The sequence below is a fragment of the Hakea prostrata genome, chromosome 9, assembly GCF_041222555.1.
Source record: "Hakea prostrata isolate BN-2017 chromosome 9, UWA_Hpros_2, whole genome shotgun sequence".
In the NCBI taxonomy this organism is placed as follows: domain Eukaryota; kingdom Viridiplantae; phylum Streptophyta; class Magnoliopsida; order Proteales; family Proteaceae; genus Hakea; species Hakea prostrata.
Genome location: NC_142608.1, coordinates 7,813,319 through 7,830,764, shown reverse-complemented (window position 1 = coordinate 7,830,764; position 17,446 = coordinate 7,813,319). Strand labels below are relative to the sequence as shown.

The following is a 17,446-nucleotide window of genomic DNA, read 5'->3' as shown; positions in this document are numbered from 1 at the left end:
GGTGGTGTGTTTTTTATGATTTCCAATTCTGGATTACTTTGATGATTGATTTTGAGTTAGTGATTGTTGCAATTTTGAGCTTGTTGCTGAAATCTTGGATATCACCGCTTGAAGGTAGATTTTTGCTTCCTTATGGGCAATTGGCATTCTATTAGATTTGTCATTTGAGGAGCATTTTTATTGCTATATAGACTATTTTGAGCATTGATGCAATGGGGGTTTCCTCTGTAAAATAACGGAAGTGTCCTCGAGGGTTTAAATTTCTTTCGCTTTTGTTGTTCTTGAGTTATTGTTGATTTCCCTCTTATTCATGTGATCTTCAGCTAAATTAAACCCTTTACATATGATTTCTTAACTTCAAATTGAGAAACCATTGGATTGGTGTTAAGTAGATCATCGTCCAATTAACAGAGTGATGTTGTTTCTATATAGAAATATGTATCAGAAATCAATCAACAACCGGAAAGAACTTCACTTTGATTCAGTTGAGAGTGTAGGATAAGCCATGAAAATGGATAACAAAAAGGAAAGTGATTTTATTGTATTTTTAGGTAGTACTTGTGATGAGTAACATAGTAGAAAATTAGAAACAAGAACAAAGCAAAGCCCTTAAAAGTGAAGAAAATAGAGAGATTGTGAATAGAAATTGAAGGAAATAGCTGAGAGCCTGAGACTATAGTTCTACACTTCAATGTAAAACTGCAGAAATACTTTGTTCCCTGGACTGAATGAAGTAACAGCTTAAGAAAAACTTCCCAAATTCAGAATTTCATGCTTTGGAACTTGTGGATGATAGGGTGCTCTTGGCCTGAGAGGGAGCACCAGAGGTGGCACTCTGTGCTTGTGAACTCTGGTCTGAATTAGGCTCGGCAAAGAAAACTATGTGTTCATGGTTCTCGGTGAGATATTGAAGAGTTCTGGGAATCGGAGGTGGGTCAACATCCACTACCCCCTCAAGTATCTGAACCACCAGCCCCATTGATGGCCTATGAACTTCTTCATCTTGCACACACCAACAAGCAACTTTACAAGCTCTTGTGAGTTCTGCAAGATCAGCATTACCTTCTAGTCGGCTGTCCAAAAGGCTAACAATGTCTCCATCTTCATTGATTTTGCTTGCTGCCCAAGATGGAAAGAAACCAACCATCTCACCATCAGTTTGATCAGAGTTTCTCCTCCCTGATATGATCTCAAATAGCATCATACCATAGCTGTAAACATCAGCTTTAGCTGTGATGGCCACACCCGAAAGCCACTCTGGTGCAAGGTATCCTCTGGTTCCTCTCATGGTTGTCAAAACCCGACTGAATTCCCGACCTACAAGCTTTGCTAGGCCAAAGTCAGCCACCTTGGCACATAATTCAACATCTAAAAGAATGTTTTCAGGTTTGATGTCACAGTGTATGATTCTCTCTCTGCATTTCTCATGCAAATAGGTTAATCCTTTAGCTGTCCCAATTGCAATCTGGTATCTTGTTTTCCAATCCAAAACCTCAAAGTCCCTTGATTCATTAAAAATATGGGAATCTAAGGAGCCTTTTGGCATAAAGTCATAGACCAACAACCTTTTGGTACCTTCGGAGCAGAAGCCGTGGAGGCGAACAAGATTAAGATGCTGAATTGTCCCAATTGTGCTCACTTCAGTTCGAAACTGCTTCTCTCCTTGTCTCATGCTTTCAAGCTTCTTCACAGCTACAAGCCTACAACAGTAGAATCTGGCAATGTTCCTTTGAAAACAGAACCAAATCCTCCTCCTCCTAGCTTTTCGGAGAAGTTCTTGGTTGCACTCTGTAAATCTCTGTAAGAAAATGAAACCAAAGAACCCTCCACTACCTTTGAACGTCTGAAGAAGTTCCTCCTCTCTCTTGTGCATGTTAGCACCAACACAAGACCCAAGAGGGCTGCAGCCCCCGAAATAGCACCCCCAATAACACCAGTAGGCGATCCCTTTCTATTATCTCGAGAAGTCAAATTCAGAAGTTCAGAGGCAGCAAGTTTGAGGTATAGGTTCCCTCCTCCAGGATTGATTTCTGAGAATTGCTCCATATTCATGAGATCATCCACCCACACTGAGCATTCTCCGTTATATGCATAAGCATTACAAGAACAGTTGTTCAAGCAAGCTAGCTCACAGTCTTGGGCACTCTTTACCGCCAAAGATTGCAGATTTATGGGCAATGATACATTGCTTACCATCAAGAACCCATCTTTCTTCCCATTTACATCACCATTATTAACACACTGCAACTCGGTATTTCTGACGCATCCACTAGACCAATCACTAAGATTTGTGTAATCTGTTGCATGACGAGGACTGAAACCTTTCAAACACCCACAAGAACTCGAAGCCTGCTGATCACAAGCTCCGAAAGCTCCACAAAGATTATGAACCTCACAGTGCTGTTTCGGTTGAGACCAAAATAAATTCCAACCAACACCATCAATCCAACTAAGCTGCTTGATCTGTCCTGACACATCCATGACAAATCCAGAGATAAGACTGGAATTTGGCATACTGTAAGTGAAATAACTTTCATTCTCGTTTGAAACATAACTGAAATTGTAGAGTAATTTACTATTCATCTCAGGAATTAAGCTGAAAATATGACCATTCCAAGTTCCACCTGTCCAGTACTTCACAGACTTATTCCAGAATAGGTAAAACTGACGGGATCCAGCAGGATCTAGCGCATGAGAGAAGAGACCTGTAGCAGGATCCTCTGAATTTTTCCATGACGTGAGGAACTGTGATTCATTGGTGCGTTTATCACGCCCAAGCTTCATACCAGGCAGCCAAGTATTAGTGGGGTAATCAAAGCTCTGCCAAATTAAAACAGAGGAGTTTGACGAATTTCTCAAAACAAAATTTCCAGATTCGAGAAGTGCTGCCTCGACAGAATTCGAGGTTTTGGAGCTCAATTTGGTCGACCATACAATGGTTTTGGATGGGTCGAGAATGACTAAATTCCCATCATCTAAAAGCTTCAGCTGTGAGGCATACTTATCAGAGAGGGGTTTATCCCTATTTGCGACCCAAACGATGGTTTGCTCAGCTATCTTTTTGTACCAGATACCAACGTAGTAGTTCTGAGTCTTGCCTGGGTTGAAGAAACCCAATTCGAAGTTCCCACCGTTTTCAGAGATTATGGTCTGATCTCCAGAAATAGAATCACCCACCGACAGAACTCCAGCTTTTGTTTCAGCTCGAATACAGATGTAGGTGTTGAGAGAAAAGCAGAGAAACATAACACAGGTGCAGAACGATGCTCTAGCTCTTCCATCCATCATCTTTGCAGAGGCAAGGAGAGAGAAACTAGAATTTTGCTAGTGGAATTGGTGAAGAAGATTATAAGCCCTTGGCAAGTTGGCATCATAATGATCACCAACGCTAATTTCTCCACTGCCCAAAGTGGATATTTGAACAAGAAGTCAAATCAGAACACCAATTAAGCACCAGGTTTTGGAAACCCATGCCAACTACCCATTCACTGGTTTTGAATAAATATCATAATGAATAACTGGTGTGGAAGAATAGTGAAGCTGTCATCTTCTTCGCAGGTCCTCTTTTTAAGTTGAGAGCCCGGACAAGTCCAGAATTCCACTCTCCGAGTCCACAATGCAATTTAAACAAAAAGATGTGTTTCTTCTTCAAACAAAGAGAAACGTCTTGTAGAGAAAAATCGTAGTGCGTGAATGGAGGAACAGTGATAAACAGTAAGAGCCGATCAGAGTGAAGGGAAAGCTTCGAAATTATCTTAAATCATGAAGGTCGCATTGAATCCAAAATCAGTAGTCGAACCAGAAATTCATTCACAGGTTGTTTTGGGAACCCAGAAACTAGGTAGTGGATAATTTGGTAAAAATTGAAATTCTGGGAGCTGCTTGAGGGTTCTTAACCGAACACGGCAATAACATTACAGTCTATTCAACCTAAAGCAATTAATTAAAGTAAATGCAAATTTTCCTTTACTCGTGGTCAACGTAAAAAAAGGAGAATAGACTTTCTCTTTACATGTAAACCCATATGCCCATATTTGTAATTTCATATGTTCCCTGATCAATGATTTATGACCTTAGAGCTATAAATATATTGACTGGTCCATACATTGGACTAGTGATTTCAGCAAATCTAACATGGTATCATTTGCCTTTAGTCAAGGAAAGAAATTTCGAATTCGCCAGTTTCGCCAGAGGGCGAAACAAAAATAAGGGCGAAACCGATATTACAATTTTTTGCCGGAAAATCGTCGATTTTCCAACGAAACCAAGATTTTTTTGTTTTTATTTTTATTTTATTTCTCCTGCTCTTTGAGACTCTGGGTGCGCCCGCTTTTCCCGGAGAAGAAGATGAAGAGAGAGAGAGTAAAGACCGTCGTCTATTTTGGGGGGGGGGGGGGGGGGGGGGGGGATCCCTAACGAGAAGTTCCGCCGAGATCTCGGCGATCGCCATCGGTTCGCCGGGCGGCACCGGCGAACCTCGGGTTTCGTTCCTTGCCTTTAGTGATCTCCTTTGGTTTACGGGGTTGTAGTTTCTTGACTTTTTTTTTTCCTTTTGTTTTCTTGAAACTTGAGTCATTTTGTTTCTTGAACCCTTGCTTTCTTCTTCACATTTTGTCCTCTAGTCACCTAGTTTCTTGAGCTTTCTTGTTCCAGCAACTTCTTGAGTTTTCTTCTTCTAGATTTCTTGTTTCAAGCTCTGTGATTTGCTACATATTCCTTCGGCTTCCCACAATTTATTGTCTGTTAATAAGTTTGCCTCTGACAATAATGTGTTTTTAAAATTCCATGCGGATTGTTTTCATATTAAGGATCCTTGCTCGGGCCATGTCCTCCTCACAGGACCTGTTAAGGAAGGTATTTACACTCTTCCAGTGGTGATGAATTCTCCTAATACTATAATGGCTTTGTCTGCTATTTCTGCTTCTCCTGAACTGTGGCATATTAGACTTGGTCATGTGGATTTTCCTATTGTGCACAAAGTCATTAAGCAATACCAATTACCTTCTGTTGGTACTAAATTTTCTGGTGTTTGTGATCCCTGTCAACTTGAAAGTCACATAGACTTCCTTTTCATCTGTTTGATTTGCCCTTAAACGCATTCAAACCTCAAAAAGAATTTAACAGTCTAGATAGTACTTCCATGATAAAAAGAAAAAGATAAGAGCTAAGAGGGCACCCCTTACAAAGGCCCCTCGAAGCAAAGAACCAAGAAAATGAGGTGGAAGACACAAGCCCATAAATCAATATACACCACCAATTATTGAAGCCAAGGCACTGCATAATCTTGTTAAGAGGCGACCATTTCATCCTGTCATATGCTTTAGACAAATCCAGTTTCAAGGCAATAAAGCTAGGTTTGGCTTTGGTCTTCTTCATGTAATAAAAAATTTCCTGGGCGAGGAATATTTTATCCATAATCTGACGGGTGGGAACAAAAGCACCCTGGCAAGGGGAAAAAAAGTTATGGAGCAAAGGCTTTAGTCTTAAGGCAATGAGTTTCACCAAAATCTTATATGATACATTATAGAGACTAATAAGGCGAAAATCATTAACAAAGATAGCATTCTCCTTTTTAGGAATAAAACAAAGCAAAGTGTGATTAGTTCCAAAAGGTAACACAACAATCTGAAGAAAAAAAATTTGTACAAACATAACAAAGTCAAGATGAATAACATGCCAAAACTGTTGAAAGAAACAAGCCTGGAATCCATCAAATCCTAGTGCTTTATATTCACCAATAGAGAACACTGCATTTTTAATTTCATCAATATTAGGTATAGTAGTAATATTATTGGCAGCATGAACAGTAGGCTCCTCATGGAAGAGGTTATCAACCAAATGCATCATTGAGGTATAAGAAGAGGTATAAAGTTGAGACATAAAGAAAAGACAACAAAACAAGTTGCAATTTTTCTAGGCTCAGTGAACCATTCCCCATTATCACAGATAGCTTCAATTTTCCTATGCTTTATATGGATTCTAGAAGCTAAGTGGTAAAAGCGGGTATTCCTATCCCCATCCAGAATCTATTGCATTCTAGACTTCTAGAACCAAAACATCTCCTAAACACGGTAAAGCCAACCTAACCATTCATTCTTTTGATTATAGTCCACCCAATCATGATCGAGAGAAGATTCAATGGTATACAATTCAGCCTCTAGTTGTTCATACAAGGAGGAAATATTACCTAGTTTAGAGTAATTCCAAATTCGTAGGAAACAAAATAAGTTTGCAAGTTTGCAAGTGAAAGACTCACCTTGCTGCAGATCCCAATTCTAGGGGTGAGGGCTCTTGGGTGACCCTATTCAAGCGACCCCAACCCAGTGCCCATAGGTAAAAAGGGGTAAAATCGAGATTTTGAGTTTCGGACCTCTATTTAATGATCTCTTCAACCTAAAACATGTTATTTCACTCCCTAGCCATCAAAGAGCATCTTCCCACGCCCAAGAGCACATTGCGAAGAGGGAGAACTTTGCAGAGATCATCCGAAGAGCTTTTCGTGAATCAACCAAGTTTTTCTAAGTTTAGTTCACTCCTCCATTTGATTTGTTCATCTCTGTTTGATTTTTTTTCCGTTAATAAGACATTGTGGAGAGATTAATAATCCTGGGGAATTCAAACCATACGTTTATTATGCTTTAGAGTGATCCTACAATCAATCACTCTATTTTATCCGTTTCCTTTCCTTTCCAAAGAATACCTATTTGTGATTCATTAGGTTTTTTAATCAATTTTAGTTTTTGAATGTTTGTTGTTGTTAGATCTTGTTCTTAGGAGTTTTTAGAATTTTCTATTCATTTTGGAAGAGGTTTGGAAATCTCAAAATCATATGAATGTTTGATCATTTTTTGTCCGTACTCGGACAAGGGTCTCCCGGCATAGGTCTCCCCAAGAGACCCAAACCATTATTGTTCATGAGACCCATACTCGGCATTGTTGGTTTTCGATTATGTTTTTTTATCTAGGACTTCTAGGGTTGTTTCTAACTTTTAACTAACGTTTAAATAGGACTATTTGGGACGCATTAGATCATCTTTTGATTATTTTGAAGAAGTACAATTTACTTGCAAGGTGAGGACATTCATATTTTTATGCTCATCTTTAATTCTTAAAATGATATTAGACTTGCATAATGATTTGTGTGCTACTATTTAGAGACTTTTATATTCATGCAATGTTTTTGAAATTGTAGAATCATGTTTGTTTACTGAATTGTAAGTGTTATTGTTGGGTTGGAATAAAAGTAGACTTGATCTGGGGTTGTGGAGTAACCATTGCCCTAGGATTCTTAGAAGGAATTTCTAGCTTAGAAGACATCTCTAGGTTATCTAAATGAAACATGGTTTGACGCCCTATCATGTCATTAGCCTATTGGTGAGGGTATTGATGTTGAGTGACCTGTGGCAACAGTGTGGGGGTGGTGGGCACTAAAGATCGGTAACCAACCTATGAGAGGACACAACCACATTTTGGGGGTCATTCATTGGTAGGGCATATAATAGGCTTGGGCTTATGGGTGCCCAAAACTGGTAACCAACCCATGAGAGCTTCCTGCCCATTATATATGGATGACCAATAGGATTAAGAGAATGTGTAGTATGAGTTCGTTGGAGCCATAGGATACACTGACTCTAGATGGGGAAGAGTACTTAACAGAGTTGGTTGGTGCCATAGGAGAGGTATCTGAACCTAGAATTATATGACTGAGTAGATGACTTGCGTTGGGTTAGGCTTTTCCTTGACACGCGCCAATACTCATGCCAATGGTGTGGTGAGGGAGTGGAGACCTAAACCCCAGGTCCCCAGCCATAGTTGATGATGTGGACTGTACCCCTTACCCGGTATCTGAGAGGGATTAGAGTGACAAAACCTACGTAATAGAGGTTGGTGTTACATCTTAATACATGCATGGCTATCTAGATATGAGACCTACACTGGTTAGAGTATAGGAGCATTATCTCATTGCATTTGCATAATCGTTACATTTCTCATTATATCAGCATGTAATTATTATTATCTCATGTTTGGATGATGGATATGCATATTTATTTGAATTACTTGCTAAGTTTTTCGAAACTCATCCCTTGTGGTATGTTGTTTTTAGATGTCTACATAAGTGAAGAAGAGACCCCGAGTTTAGAGATATTTCCCCTTGATTGTATAGTTGAGGAATCAATGGGAGCTTATTGTGACTCATGGTACGATCTGAGTGTGAGTATGGAGTACTATTATGACCTTGATCAACAATGATAGGACAAATTTAATTTGCCTTGGGCTTATGAGTTAGATATAGATCCAAAGATGCAACCATTAAAAGCTTGAAGAAGAAATCAAAACGTTGGAAGAAATAGACTATGCTACTTTCTATTCCTTTCCAATTTAACATTTCTTTTGAGGATTAGTATTTTCAATAGTTTTGACTTCACTTCCACTTATTGTTTTGAGATCCTTTTGAAATCTTTTGATTACTTTTGATATTTTTACTTTTATTAATGGATTCTTTGATTTATTCTTGCTCATGATAATGTTATTATGCTGAATGGTGCGTCATGTGACATGAAACTAGATATTGTGGTTGTGGATCACTCCCTCAGGTATTCAAGTGGATAGATACCAGTTGGGTGCCTATGACAAAAATGACAGAAACGATATACACTTTAATGCATCCGAGTCCCCTACTAGCATCATTACGGAATTAAAGTTTCTTAGATGTTCCAATGGGTCAGTATTTCCCTCATACATTGTAAACTTTGGGAATTTGAATCACCTTGGAAGTGGAGCCTCCATGATTTCTATGGAGAATGGATGTTGATTCACTAATTTGTAATACTCTTCTCCATCTTTCCGGTATAGTCTTTCAATCCTTCCGTCCATGATTTTGAGTCTCTGATTAATCTCAGATTCGTGCAGAAAATTCATGTTATTACTTTATGCATCTTTCCTCCTCTATTTTTTATCGTGCCTACTTCTGATTGATCTATATTGATTTGCTCTACTCCCTGCTAGTTTTTTCAACCTTTGGATCGAGCTTTCATCCTTAGGATTTTTCTCTAAAGATATATCTGTTTAAATTTCATCGTGTTCTGACCTTGTCCTTAAGATTTGGAATTCACGATCCCTGCCTCCTAGGAGGTGGTATTCGATCCTCTCCAACTCGGAAGGGAGATTCAGACTTGTCAGAATTTCCAGTGCTGGAGCTGCTACAATTGAAGTTACTCCTATTTTGCAAACATAAGCTTAGAATAGATCATTAAGTCTGGAGTATTTGTTGTTGCATTGAGACCGAATGCACATCGAATTGATGTAGATCTAGTAATGGATGGGATGTTCCTGCTATCACCTCGGGGTAACCATTCGCATGTTAAATCTGATTCTCCTGGATTCCTCTTGACAAGATCTCCAAAATTCTCAGTTTTTGCTTTGAGGCCAAAGGTGGCTGTGATATATCATTTCTAGTCTTTTTCTGCCTTGGCTGAATCTCCCTCTGACTTGTCTTTGAAATTTCGACCGGTCGCAAATTCTCTTGATCTTCCAAAACTTGAGCCATGACTTCTGCTCAAGTTCCCACAAACGGCGCCAAAAATATTGGTGAAGAATTTAGCAAGTTGTCAAACCGTTCAACTCCAACACTTGAGCAAATCAATCCGACTCAAATCGAAGTTGTATGAACCATCTTGATCGATTGAAAACCTGTGAAATGGAGATCCTGCAATCACTGGGAATGATCATTAGTCACAAAGTCGATCGTTGTGATCAGCGATCTATCTCCAACGGTCAACATAATTCAAACTAGTCTTTTTGTATGACTGTCAGATGTCCGCCATTTGGCAAAAATCCCTTAATTCTGGTTAGAACCTGGTTTTTTGAGCTTTTTGTTGTAATCTTGGACATCACCGCCTGATGGTAGGATTTTTGTTTCCTTATGGGGAATTGGAATTCTATCAGATTTGTCACTTATGAGCTTTGTTTATTGCTATATAGACTGTTCTGAGCATTGATGCAATAGGGGTTTCCTCTGTAAAATAACGGAAGTATCCTCGAGGTTAAAATTTCTTTCGCTTTTGTTGTTCTTGAATTATTGTTGATTTCCCTCTTATTCATTTTGTGATCTTCTCCTTTTGGGTGACCAGATTGTCTCGGCTAAATTAAACCCTTTACATATGAATAAATATGATTTCTTAACTTCGAATTGAGAAACCATTGGATTGATGTTAAGTAGATCATCGTCCAATTAACAGAGTGACGTTGTTTCTATATAGAAATATGTATCAGATATGAATCAACAACCGGAAAGAACTTCACTTTCATTCAGTTAAGAGTGTAGGATAAGCCATGAAAAGAGGTAACAAGAAGGAAAGTGATTTTATTGTATTTTTAGCTAGTACTTGTGATGAGTAACATAGTAGACAATTAGAAAGAAGCAAAGCAAAGCCCTTAAAAGTGAAGAAAATAGAGAGATTGTGAATAGAAACTAAAGGAAATAGCTAAGAGCCTGAGACTATAGTTGTACACTTGAATGTAAAACTGCAGAAATATTTTGTTCTCTGGACTGAATGAAGTAACAGCTTAAGAACAACTTCCCAGATTCAGAATTTCATGCTTTGGAACTTGTGGATGATAGGGTGCTCTTGGCCTGAGAGGGAGTACCAGAGGAGGCACTCCGTGCTTGTGAACTCTGGTCTGAATTAGGCTCGGCAAAGAAAACTATGTGTTCATGGTTCTCGGTGAGACATTGAAGAATTCTGGGAATCGGAGGTGGGCCAACATCCACTACCCCCTCAAGTATCTGAACCACCAGCCCCATTGATGGCCTATGAATTTCTTCATCTTGCACACACCAACAAGCAACTTTACAAGCTCTTGTCAGTTCTGCAAGATCAGTATTACCTTCTAGTCTGTTGTCCAAAAGGCTAAGAATGTCTCCATCTTCATTGATTTTGGTTGCTGCCCAAGATGGAAAGAAACCAACACTCTCACCATCAGGTTGATCAGAGTTTCTCCTCCCTGATATGATCTCAAATAGCATCATACCATAACTGTAAACATCAGCTTTAGCTGTGATGGCCACACCCGAAAGCCACTCTGGTGCAAGGTATCCTCTGGTTCCTCTCATAGTTGTCAAAACCCGACTGAATTCCCGACCTACAAGCTTTGCTAGGCCAAAGTCAGCCACCTTGGCACATAATTCAGCATCTAAAAGAATGTTTTCAGGTTTGATGTCACAGTGTATGATTCTCTCTCTGCATTTCTCATGCAGATAAGTTAATCCTCTAGCTGTCCCAATTGCAATCTGGTATCTTGTTTTCCAGTCTAAAACCTCAGAGTCCCTTGACTCATTAAAAAAATGGGAATCTAAGGAGCCCTTTGGCATAAAGTCATAGACCAACAACCTTTTAGTACCTTCGGAGCAGAAGCCGTGGAGGCGAACAAGATTAAGATGCTGAATTGTCCCAATTGTGCTCACTTCAGTTCGAAACTGCTTCTCTCCTTGTCTCATGCTTTCAAGCTTCTTCACAGCTACAACAGTAGAATCTGGCAATGTTCCTTTGAAAACAGAACCAAATCCTCCTCCTCCTAGCTTTTCGGAGAAGTTCTTGGTTGCACTCTGTAGATCTCTGTAAGAAAATGAAACCAAAGAACCCCCCATTACCTTTGAACGTCCAAAGAAGTTCCTCCTCTGTCTTGTGCATGTTAGCACCAACACAAGACCCAAGAGTGCTGCAGCCCCCAAAATAGCCCCCCCAATAGCACGAGTAGGCGATCCCTTTCTATTATTTCGAGAAGTAAAGTTCAGAAGTTCAGAGGCAGCAAGTTTGAGGTATATGTTCCCTCCTCCAGGATTGCTTTCTGAGAATTGCTCCATATTCATGAGATCATCCACCCACACTGAGCATTCTCCATTATATGCATAAGCATTACAAGAACAGTTGTCCATGCAAGCCAGCTTACAGTCTTGGGCACTCTTTACCGCCACAGATTGCGGATTTATGGGCAATGATACATTGGTTACCATCAAAAACCCATCTTTCTTCCCATTTACATCACCATTATTTACACACTGCAAGTCGGTATTTCTTATGCATCCACTAGACCAATCACTAAGATTTGTGTAATCTGTTGCATGACGAGGACTGAAACCTTTCAAACACCCACAAGAACTCGAAGCCTGCTGATCACAAGCTCCGAAAGCTCCACAAAGATTATGAACGTCACATTGCTGTTTCGGTTGAGACCAAAATAAATTCCAACCAACCCCATCAATCCAACTAAGCTGCTTGATCTGTCCCGACACATCCATGACAAATCTAGAGATGAGACTGGAATTTTGTAAACTATAAGTGAAATAACTTTCATTCTCATTTGAAACATAACTGAAATCGTAGAATAAATTACTATTCATCTCAGGAACTAAGCTGAAAACGTGACCATCCCAAGTTCCACTTGTCCAGTAGTTCCAAGACATATTCCACAATATGAAATACTGACTGGTTCCAGCAGGATCTGCCTCAAGAAAGAAGAGACCTGTCGCAGGATTCTCTGAATTCTTCCATGACGTGAGGAGCTGTGATTCATTGGTGCGTTTATTACGCCCAAGTTTCCCACCAGGCAACCAAGTATCAGTGGGGTGATCAAAGCTCTGCCAAAATAAAACAGAGGAATTTGACGAATTTCTCAAAACAAGATTTCCAGAATCGAGAAGTGCTGCTTCGACAGAATTCGATGTATTGGAGCTCAATTTGGTCGACCATACAATGGTTTTGGATGAATCGAGAATGACTAAATTCCCATCATCTAAAAGCTTCAGCTCTGAGGCATACTTATCAGAGAGGGGTGTATCCCTATTTGCTACCCAAACGATGGTTTTCTCAGCTATTCTTTTGTACCAGATTCCAACATAATAGTTCTGAGTCTTACCTGGCTTAAAGAAACCCAATTCGAAGCTCCCACCTTTTTCAGAGATTATGGTCTGATCTCCAGAAATAGATTCACTCACCGACAGAACTCCAGGTTTAGTTTCAGCTCGGATACAGATGTGGGTGTTGAGAGAAAAGCAGAGAAACATAACACAGGTGCAGAACGATGCTCTAGCTCTTCCATCCATCATCTTTGCAGAAGCAAAGAGAGAGAAACTAGATTTTTTCTAGTAGAATTGGTGAAGAAGTAATATGAGTCCCTGTTTATAAGTAATATTCCCCCATATGTAAAAAAAAAAACTGGTGAGGAAGAACAGTGAAGCTGTCATCTTCTTCGCAGGTCCTCTTTCTTAGAAGACAGCCCAGATAAAGTCCAAAATTTCCCTTTCCCGGCTGCAATTAAAAAAGTCTTGCGTTAACTTGAGGACAAAAAGATGTGAAGTAGTGCCAAAAGATGTGTGTTTTTAATTAAAAAAGTCTTGTATGATCAGGGGCGGACCAATTCAAGTGGCAATACCTACCTCCCCTTTTTGGCTTATTATATATTTTTTGCTATATAATTACCAACCTTTCGTCTGTATTTTACCTTCTTTCTTTTATTCACAGATAAAATCAAATAACAAAAATTGTAAAATAAATAAAAAACAATAGTATAAAATCAAATAAAATAATAAATAAACGATAAATAATTAGAAGAAAGAATACCTATTGTGAGATTTTTTCCAATTTTTCCTTAACCCATACTTATAGAAAGGGAAGAGAATAAATAAGAAATATGAGAGAGAAATAAATACATTGAGGGTTAATTTCTAATTAGGAATAAATTTGAATACCTAATAAGATTTTTTCAAAATTTTTCCTTAACTCACGTTTATAAAAAGATAAGAGAATAAATAGGAAGAAAACATGAGAGAGAAGAAAAAGAGAAGAAAGGGAGAATAAATAGGAAATAAAGAAACAAATAGTATAAAATCAAATAAAAATAGTAAAAAATAGAAACGATAAATAGATTGAGAAAGAGAAAGAATACCTAATTGTGGAGAAGATTTTTTCCAATTTTTCGTTAACCCATACTTGTAGAAAGGGAAGAGAATAAATAGAAAGAGAATATGAGAGAGGAGAGAATAAATACGGTTGAGGGTTAATTTCAATTGGAATGAAATTTTGAATACCTAATAGATTTTTTTCAAAAATTTTCCTAACCCACGTTTATAAAAAGATAAGAGAATAAATAGGAAGAAAACATGAGAGAGAAGAAAAGAGAGAAGAAATGGGAGAATAAATAGTGATTGAGGACTAGTTTTAATTTGGAATGCTTTATATTCATTATATTACCTTTAAAATGGTTCCAATAGGAAGTGACATTTCACAGTAGAAAGAGAAAAAAGGAAATAAAGGAATTAGCATAAAGACCAAAAAATTAAGGAATATATAACAAATTTTAAAAAATCCGGGGGCCAGCAGGTCCGCCCCTGTGTATGATTAGAAGACCAAAAGATGTGTAGTAGTGTCAAAAGACGCGTGCTTCTGGATAAAAGTCTCTTTTAGGGAAAAATGAAGCGTGACTGGAGGAACGGTGACAAACCGTAAAAGCCATTCAGAGTGATGGGGATTGGGGAACCTTCGAAATCAGACAAGTCCGGAATTCCACTTTCCCAGTCTACGCTGCAATTAAAAAAGTCTGGGCCGAGGAAAAAACTTGCCATTATTAGAAGACAAAAGGATGTGAAGTAATGCCAAAAGATGTGTGTTTCTCCGTCAAAAGTCTTCTGGAGAAAAATCGTATTGCGTGACTTGAGGAACACTGATAAACCGTAAAACCGATCAAAGTGATGGGGAAGCTTCAAAATGATGCCTTGAATCCAAAATCAAAAGTAGACCAGAGATTCATTCACAGGTTGTTATGGGCAAGGTCGGACATGTCGATCTGTGTCGCTCTGTCGGTCACCATCCACACAGCGAGATATGTCGGGTTTCAGTTTAACGATGGCTATGACCTCTGGTCGGTATCCATTTGGAATAACTTCTCCTGAGCTTGGAGAGTTGCAGGTTTTATCACCCAATTTGATCAGCACTCCAGTCGATTACCAAACCGGTGATTCAACGACCGCCCAAATCAACCCTGTCATCGCCGTCGCCGATCCCAGCTCACCGGTTGGATTTGATACTTCAACCTCCACCAACCATAATGCTGTAGCCACCGCAAATCCAACTGCCACTAATACTTCAGCACTGACTGAACTCTCGCTTGTCGGAACCACAAACCTCCGCCATGCCATCGGTCCCAGCTTGAAAAAATCGTCCTTTGGCAATATATCGCCGACAAAACTGGCGATATTTCACTGAAAAATTGTTTAAATCGTCGCTGGGGTGTCATATCGGCCCCCAGCGACACAGCTAAATATTATATCGCCGACCCACTGAACGCTATTTATGGGAACACAGAAACTAGGTAGTGGGTAATTTGGTGAAAATTGAAATTCTGAGAGCTAATTGACGATCCATGACCGAAACAGTTACATTAAATGCAAATTTAATGTATATGCAAATTCAAGTTAAAACAATTCAAGTAAATGCAAATTTTTCTTTACTCGGTAATGCAATAACTCCTCGTTACATGTTGAACCACCAAAAAAAAAAAAACTCCTTCATTACACAGTGGCTGCTTGTCAATTTTTTTCGTTTCCTTTGTATGGTCATGCTTTATGCATTGGGTGAAAGCTTCGATGAAGTTATTTTGAATTTGATTATAGGACCAATATTAGGTCCGTTACATGTGTCCCAACATCACATTAAATGGTATAAATTTATTTATAAATCACATCAATACATCAATCAATTCTTTGATGTGATTTATAAATGAATTTCAATCATTTGATGTGATATTGAGACACATGTCACACATAAACAATCCTAATTGTATGGTATAAATTTCCTCTAATTGTATGGTAGTTATTGATTACATAAACAATCCATTAAGGCCCATCCCGACAAGCATTAAGCCCATTGTGGAAGACATTCAGAAGTTGAAGAGGTATTTTATCTCTTGTAACTTTCTCGCCATTTCTCGCAAAGCTAATGTTGTAGCAGATTTCCTAGTCAAGATGGTCAACTCTGTTTTGGGTAATTTGTATTTAAAATTTTTAAGACGTTTAGATCACTTGACCCGTCACTTAACAAAAAATCTTAATTGTAAATAACTTATAATTTATTTAGATCATAATAGTGGACAGTCATTAGTTTTTTTTTAAAAAAAAAAAAACATTTAAAGAGCTAAAATGAACCGAGGAACAGAATCCTTTACCAACCTAGGCGTCATTCTTGAAGAAAGGAAGGAGTGCCTTGAGCATTTCCTGAAGATAAATCCAACTTCCAGACACAAAATTACAAGGTCCAGTGTGGTAATTGTGATTTCCATGCCAATACCAAAATTGTTCAGCAAAGGAGGATGATCAACAGTGGATGACCAAGAATGGATTCAACAAGACAAACAACTGTATTGTTTGAAGAACTAGACCCCTGGGAGAAACGAGAGGTAGATCCGCAAGATCTACAATTAGAACCTCGATCTTGAATAGCAACATTGGCAGATAAAACTGAACTTGATGCCTCAACAGAGCTATGCCAAAGATGACTCTCACGATTAAGAAGAAGATTAGACAAAGCCTTAAAGGTAATAGGATCAGCACAAACTCGAACTGAAGTACCAAATTCATTATACGATTCACCAAGACCTTGAAGAACAGCCAACTCTAGATCTTCATCATCAACAGGATAATTTACAGTGGCAAGAGCGTCAACGATAGCTCTAACCGGTGGAGGAAACTCAAAGACAAAAGAAGTCCCCATCTGAACTTGATAAAACCGTTCTTTAAGATATCATATGTGAGTGAGAAGGAGCAAAGATCTGATGTAAAGTCTGCCAAGCCTCATGAGAGGTTCTTGGAGAGACAATATGAAGAAGTGTTGCCTCTGTGAGAGAAAAAATCAACTAGTTGAGGACCATTTGATCCTGAAGATCCCAATCCACAACAAAATTAATTGAGGAAGAAACAATTGATGAAGTATAAACATTCGAAGGTCTTGAAGAAGCATCACCAAGAGCAGATCCATTCAAAATCGATGAAGACACAACTTGTCGAGGAAAGCTTCCATCAACATAAGCAAATAGTTGATGACAACAGAGGAACCGGACAAATTGTGCACGCCACAGGAGATAATTTATGTTGGACAACTTTAATGGTAGAACAGATTAAACATTTAGAGAAACCACAGAAGAATTTGCAGAAGCCATGGCGCAACCATCAGGAAAGCAAGAAAGAAAAGCTGAAAGGACATGACCAAAAAGACACTTGTCAAAAGCATAGTGATACACGACAAGTGATACCTGGGTTGAAGAAGCCCAATTCAAACTTCCCACGTTTAAAGATTAACGTATGATTTCAAAAAATACATTCACCCACCGAGATAACTCCATGTTGGATCCACTAAGATTTATAGTATTCCTATAAAAATTAAAGCATGAGATATGA

The 17,446-nt window shown here is 38.7% G+C and overlaps 2 pseudogenes; both read right to left on the bottom strand.

Moving 5' to 3' along the window:
* Positions 1-525: 525 nt before the first annotated feature.
* LOC149004441 (G-type lectin S-receptor-like serine/threonine-protein kinase At2g19130 pseudogene) lies at positions 526-3,882 on the bottom strand (annotated as a pseudogene).
* Positions 3,883-10,329: 6,447 nt separating this feature from the next.
* LOC149004440 (G-type lectin S-receptor-like serine/threonine-protein kinase At2g19130 pseudogene) lies at positions 10,330-13,178 on the bottom strand (annotated as a pseudogene).
* Positions 13,179-17,446: the final 4,268 nt, after the last annotated feature.